We start from the raw sequence: 7,244 nt of genomic DNA on the forward strand, positions 1-7,244 counted from the left end.
TCTTTCCAAGCATGGAAATAAAATATTTTGTTTTAACTCAAGCTGCTGGCTTTGTAACTTTGTAAATTTATTCCCACAGTCCAGTATTACCCCTCTCTTGTGTACAGTGGAAAACTTGGTCTGTGACCATGATACATGTTTCTACTATCCTTGCCTTTGGATTGCCTCTTGGATTACTGGTTTCCTGGATTCTTGTATGGTGGTTAATAGATGCAGAATCTAATTTGGAGAACAGGGTATGATTCCCCACTCTTCTACTTGAACAGTGAGAGAACTAGGTGAGCTTGGGCCAGTCACAGTTCTCTCAGAACTCTCTCACACCCACATCACAAGGTGCCTGTGGTGGGTGTAACACAACAGGGCTCCCAGGAAAAAGGATATTATTACATGGGGTGCATTTAAACCGATGTATGTCTAATATACATGTCTCCCTGACCTCATTAAAATATGTAGACCAAAATCTAATGCTCTAGTGGGCTGCTGTAATGAACAGAGCCAAGTGTAACCTCTTTGTCATACCTACCAATCCCCTTAGTACTCTGATGATCTGACAGAGAAAGCCAGAACCTTCAGAGGGAGAAGGAAATGGGAACAGCAGAGGAAAAAAAAGAACAATTTAAATGCTATTTGAGACAGATAGGGTTTAGAGAGTCTTCAGGCAGGTTAGTGATCTTACTTAATCTCCAGTAACTTCAGGTGGCAGCAGGCTGTCAGTTTGGTGGCCTAATATGGCACATGCTGGTTTATGGTTCTCACATGCAGTCTTTAGGGATTATTTGGCCGTTAAGTGGAAGGTAGAGGTCTGTCGTTCACAAAGGCTTACATGTAATCAAAGAGGTTTGGAAACCTGTAGAAGAAAGCAACAGTAGAGTCTACAATAATTTGGCAGATACTCTTCACTCTGACACTGCATCTATATATTCTATCAAGAAAATATCTTTGTAACTCAATTTGTCAATGAGTTACATTTGTAAAAAGTTGGTTCTGAATCTCCACTATCTACTTTCCACTCACTGCAAGATGAACCCTTTTCTCTTTTTTAAATCTCTGTTCTGCTCCTTGAAATTAAAGGAGGGTAAAGCTATAAGCAGCGTGAAGGTAGGAATAAGGGAGTCACCAGCCCTAACTGTTCCTGACGTTGGCAGGAGTCCTCCCACACCATTTTCTGAAGTGGTGAGGGGAGAACATGAAATAAAAAAGAACCCTGCAGCAGAGGAGTATCAGGGGGAAATGGCGCCTGGAGGCAACCCCTTCTCTGTGCGCCTCCATGCACCCCCCATGCTGGGGGTGATGAGCCCCACTCCTGCTGGCCTGGATGGAGGTTAGGGCAGGGCTGCCTGCTGCCGAGGCCCGCCCCCAGCCTCCATGCAGGCTGAGCCCTGCCTCTGGCCTCTGTGTAGGCTGGCAGGTCCTGGGGAGGCCAAAAGCCAGCATGCATGGAAGCTGAGGGGTGGGTCTTGGGAGCAGGGCCACCTGCCACTGAGCCCCACCCCCAGCCTCTGTGCAGGCCAAGCTGTGCCCCCACCCCTGCCCTCTATGCAAGCTGGCAGGGCATGGGGAAGGCAAAAGTCAGCCTACATGGAGGCTGGGGGTGGGGCTCAGCAGTGGGCTGCCAGGCGGGCGCTGCGGCTGTCCACTGCCAAGCTCTGCTCCCTGCCTCCGCCTGCAGGGAGGCAAGGGGCAGGGCGCACTGGCATGTGGCCGGTGTCCATGCCTTTTGGTCATGAGAGGGTCATGACCAAAAGGCATGCATGTGACCCCATGTCCCTATAGGCAGAGGTGGGATCCAACCAGTTCTCACCACTTCTCTAGAAGTGGTTACTAATTTTTTCTGAGTGCCGAGAAGGGGTTACTAAAGCAACCTCCCTGCCCAATAGGGACTGGAGGTGCGTGTGTGCGGCGGTGCCACCATTGGAACCTGTTATTAAAATTTTTGGATCCCACCACTGCCTATAGGTCATATACCTCTGCCCTGCAGCATATACATCAAGAGCTGAGCAGCAAGGCTTGCTCTCTGTGGCAGCAGCCCTCCAAGAGCTCAGTGATGGTCTCCCGCTGTCCTCCTCACACCCAGAAGTACACATGGGCAGGTGAGAGGCAGCCATTAATGGCAAGAAAAGAGTCCCATGTCAGTCAGGAAGGGAATATCAAGAAGGAGAAGGAAGGGAATGTCAAGAAGGAGCCAAGTGGGGAGAGAGAAGAGAAAGTTAAAGGCAGTGGTGGGATTCAAAAATATTAGTAACAGGTTCTGATGGTGATGGGATTCAAACAGTGGTGTAGTGCCAATGGGGTGGGGCGGGGCACGATGGGGGCGTGGCCAGGCATTCCTGGGGTGGGGCATTCCTGGGCAGGGCTGTGGCAAGGACGCAGGGCGCGCGCACCCCAGGTGCAGTTCTCCTTCACCCCGCCTCTTGATTCAAATAATGACTGTTTAGTATTTAAAAAGCAATATGTTTAGTATTTAAAAAGCAATATCACTTCTCTGTTTTGTTTTTCCAGGGTGGATTTATGTAGTCTGTGTTTATGTTGGACGCCACTGCAATGCATTGTTATTAATCTGTTTTAATGGGGGTATTGTAATTATTGTTTTTATCATGTTGTTCACCGCCCAGAGCCCTTCGAGGGAGGGGCGGTATACAAGACTAATTATAAATAAATAAATAAATAAATAAATAAATAAATAAATAAATAAATAAATATACCGTATGGTAGTGTATTATTTCTTTTTTATATAATTATATTGATTGATTTTAAATAATAACATAAGGAGAGAAACCAAAAACTGTTTACAATTGTTAACATATTACAAACATATCTAATTGTCTATCTCTCTCAACCCCCCCAACTAAAACATCCTATATTGCCTCCCTCCTTCCCATATTTCCCTCCATCCCTACTTTCTACTTCCCCTTCAGATTCCTATAACTACCTGCCAAAGGCCCAAATTCTACTCACTGTTTAGAGTCTTGAGATACAGGCTGTTGAGAAGTGTCATACAGCTGCTATGTAACCTAGAGTAGAAAATAAAATTTAAAATTAAGCAACTTCTGTGCATTTGTGTCATCCCATGTACCCAAGAACCCTCACAATCAGGTTTTACAAAGGCAGAAGAAAGGCTACATCTGAAATACCACCATGTGGGCATCCATTTATATGTACTGGAGACTTTCATAGGTAATTCATACTGTCCTAAGCAACTAGGGAAGCTTGGGTGTACAATTTATGGATCAGGTCTGAGAGGGTCTCTTACAGAAATGGAACAGAAGGCAAACGGAGAGCGAGGGGAAGAGCAGTCAAGCAAGCAGGCCCGGGGAAGGGGGAGCATGCAGTGGTGCAGCACCAAGGGGGTTGGGTGGGGCACGATGCACCAGGCGTGCACTGGTGCGCGGGCATGGCGTTGCTGTTCCAGGGTGTGGTGGGGGAGGGCAGGGGCGAGGCAGGGGAACAGGACGCAGGCATGCCCTGAGCGCAGTTTCCCCTCGCCCTGGGGGCATGTGTAAATGCCACTTCACTTCTGTTTAACTTTGCTGCAACTGACTAGCAAAGTTACCCCTCTGAAATTTTCACCTGAAATCTTCAGCTTTCTCCAGCAAGGGGGAAAAACACCACAAATTTTGGTGAGAAAAGGCCATAGGAGGACAGTCTGAATGAAGTGTTTCCCATCCCCACAAACATGTCCTCTTGAAATGATAGCCCCAGGAACTGCATTTTTTTGGATGGGGGGTCTGTAAAGGAGTCACAGGACCACAAATGAGGAGTTGTCCTGCTCTTAGGGAGAGGAAAATGAGAAAAATTTCACACTAATGCCACAGAGCAGGAAGAAAGGCTGTGTGGGAGCTTTGCCTGCATCTTTTCCTGATCCCTACACAAGTCTTTGGTACAAGACTTCATATTCCTGATGTGTGTGTGTGTGTGTGTGTGTGTGTGTGTGTGTGTGTGTGTGTGTGTGTGTGTGTGTGTGTGTGTGTGTGTGTGTAAGTTTGGGAAAGCACCCGGTGCACTGGTGCGTCCTCCGCCCCATCCTGCCCCACAATGCCACCGCCACGCCCCCAGAATGCCCTTTCCACACCCCCACAGGGGCACGCACTCAGTGCATCGTGCACCCCCACCCCCTTGGAGCTATGTATCCATCCTCTTACATTACCTTCTTTCTAGAGTTGTCAAATGCCTCCCTTGGGCTGCCCTTTAAATAAGAATTTTAATTATGTATAAAACTGGGGATGTTTTCCAATCTGTTTGAAATTTGGCAGGTCGGATCAGTTGAGTGACTTGTACAGTCTCTGATCATTTGATCTGAATTGGATGGGGAGAGGAATTGCGACTGTAAATGTATTTCACACTGAAATCAATGGGAACAAAAACTATTTGAGTAACCAAACTAATAGTTTAAATAATGAATTTAACTAAAAACAAATTCATTTTTAAAATAACAACTAAAATATAATAAATATGGACATCTCAAAGCTGAAGCACATCTATTGAAAGTGATATAGAGCATCCCCCCCATGTGTTCTGTAATAACTATTATAATAAAGTATCTTGACATCTAATGCTGCAGTTTTAACTCCAGTCTGTCTGAGGTGGAACTACTGACAAAAGGGGAAATGTTTTAGCATTAAGAGCATCGTTTCTTGAATTGGTCAGTAGCTGCAACAATGATAGAAAGAGAATTTTACCTTTGTAAAATGTACTTTCTGTTGCAGTTGAATTTAGCCAAACACTTGGTGGCGCTAGATACCGACCTATGATATTTGTAGAACATATGTGCTCAGAGTCAGTGTTTTCTTCTGATATATTTAGAACTTAACTATGTATTCTCAGGTTTTAGACGTAATATTTAAGAATATTATTGACATATGAGAAAAGAGATATAAATGCCTGCTTTTCATCTTTCAGATATCTAAAGCTCTTTTGTGTTACTATGGCTATGTACATCTGCCTAGGATTACATCTACCGTATTGAACTACCGGTATATGGGTTTACTTGTGAATAGAGATGCATCCACTTCATAAACTATTAAATTCAGTTTTGGAAGAATGTGGTTTTTTTTTATTAATCAGAAGTTCCTGGCAGAAAATTAAGCAGACCAAGTAGGATTTCAAATTGGAAGTTGTTGCGTCATGTCATCATTAGCAGAATTCTGTTGTTGGAGCTGAGTGTTTTGTGTTTCACTTAGAGGAGGGCAGGGAGATGTTCTTGTCAGCAGCAAAGAGCAGGCAGGCCTCACAATAATACATATCAGCTGGATATTAGGAATCTTTTTACAGCAATAGTAGTTCAGCAGGGAAATCAGCTGCCTAGGGAAGTGGTGAGCCCCCCTCACAGGCAGTCTTCAAAGAGCTGCTGGCAAATTCTTGTCAGGAGTGCTTTAGGCTAATCTTGCATTGACCAGGGGGTTGGACTAGATGGCCCCCTCCAACTCTGTGATTCTGTGACTTACCAGCTTGGTACTTTCCCTAACCATGAAGGAAAGGCTAGAATGGAACTCTTCTTTCTGACACCATTTATTATGTGAGAAACTATCAACGACAACAACAACCTTAAAAAAAACAATCATCGTCATCAACAACAACCTTTATTAGGCACACGAAATAAGTTCTAGAACTTTACGAGATATTTGTAATGTACAAAGCAAGTATATGACAAAACACATACAGAGAAACTGTATCTAGCATTAGACGTTAATTAGAAAGTTCCGTCAACTGCAAAAGAAATGTTGCTACTTTTTCCAAGAATATGACATCTATATTTTTTAACAGAAGCTCCACAACAGAATTGTCAGAGTCTCTTTCAGATTTGTCTAGGGCCAGCCAGTGGCGTAGCGCCAATGGGGACACCAGGGGCGGCTTGTCCCAGGTGCACCCCCACCAGGTCACGCGGAAGGCGCAACTCCCCCACAACCTGATTGAAGAACTGCAGGCCCCGCCCCCTGATGCTTCCTCCAGCTCCTGCCTGAGAGGCAGGGCCCGCCTCTGCCTGAGAGGCACGCAGCCAGCCCCTCAGGCAGAGACTGGTCGAGGGAGCCGAAGGTGCCTGGTGGAGGGTATGGCAGCTGTGGCCTGCTTTGTGCTGTGGGAGTCGGCAGCGCAGGGTAGGAAAAACCCTTCTGCCTGATGGAGAAGGCGGCTGCCTGCTCCGTTGGGCAGAGGGGAAATGGCTGCCATGGGCTGCCCAGTGCTGCCACCTCTCACGCTGCGGGAGGTGGTGGTGTCCGGCAGGGAAACCCCCTCTGCCTGCTCCATTGGGCAGAGGGGAAATGGATGCTGCAGGCTGCCTTGTGTTGCTGCCTCTCATGCTGCGAGTGCCAGGCAGGGAAACTACCTCTGCTCAATGGAGGATGCAGCCGTCTGCTTCGTCAGGTGGAGGGGAAATGGCAGCCGTAGTCCATGCTGCCGGCTGTGCCAAGCAGGGGAAAACCTCTCTGCCTCACGGAACAGGCAGCCACCTGCTCCATGGGGCAAAGTGGGGAATGGCGACCTTCGAATTTTCTGCCCCCCTATGGATCCCTGTGTCTCACCATCATACCTGCAATATAAGGTAAGTGGTGGCGCTGGGGAGGGGACAGGGGGCAGCAAGGGGTGGAAACTCCCCCCCCCCCCCCAGTGGCAGCTCCCCATACACACTTACCTTAGTTCAGCCTGAAAGTACAGGCTGGAAAAGCAGCTTGTTCCCTTGAGGCTGAAAATGGCCTGGTGGGAACTACACTTGCGAGCCCCAAGGTCTCCTGGGAAGTGTAGTTCCCACTAGGCCGTTTTCAGTTTCAAGTGAACATGCCGCTTTCTCCAGCCTGCACTTTCAGGTTGAACAAAAGTAAGAGTGTGTGTGTGTGTGGGGGGGGGGGGCGCTGTGGGGAGGGGGGGCAGCAAACACAGAATGCGTACTGGGCTATTCCTCTCAAAGGGTTCTAAAAGTTTGCTCTTTAAGGTTTGGAATATCTCTCTGGGTGACAACGTACAAAGATCTTCAAATAATGAACCTAGAGAGTAAATTTTTTATTTGACTAATTGATACCATTCAGAGGCAAATAGGTCTGGGAGAGCAGTGTATATTAACGGAACAATAAACGATATTAGCCTATTAAGCATTCTGAAATGGTACAGGCCAGAGTTAGCATTTCTAAATCACTCTTTTTAAATTCTAAACAGCTGCCTTTCCCCCTGGAGCCATAATATATAGGAGTACTAATTCCCCATGTACTTTTTCATGATTTCAATCACACACACAACCAACCAACACCAAAGCA

The 7,244-nt window shown here is 46.7% G+C and overlaps 1 long non-coding RNA gene across 1 annotated transcript; it reads right to left on the minus strand.

Annotated features, from left to right (window-relative positions):
- Window positions 1-690: 690 nt before the first annotated feature.
- LOC125439138 lies at window positions 691-6,683 on the minus strand. The gene is made up of 3 exons (XR_007245485.1): window positions 6,629-6,683; window positions 2,956-3,011; window positions 691-847 (listed from the first exon to the last, which is right to left on the minus strand). It is a non-coding gene; the product is annotated as an uncharacterized LOC125439138 (long non-coding RNA).
- Between the last annotated feature and the right edge of the window lie 561 nt (window positions 6,684-7,244).

This window comes from Sphaerodactylus townsendi, linkage group LG01 (assembly GCF_021028975.2).
Source record: "Sphaerodactylus townsendi isolate TG3544 linkage group LG01, MPM_Stown_v2.3, whole genome shotgun sequence".
Classification (NCBI taxonomy): domain Eukaryota; kingdom Metazoa; phylum Chordata; class Lepidosauria; order Squamata; family Sphaerodactylidae; genus Sphaerodactylus; species Sphaerodactylus townsendi.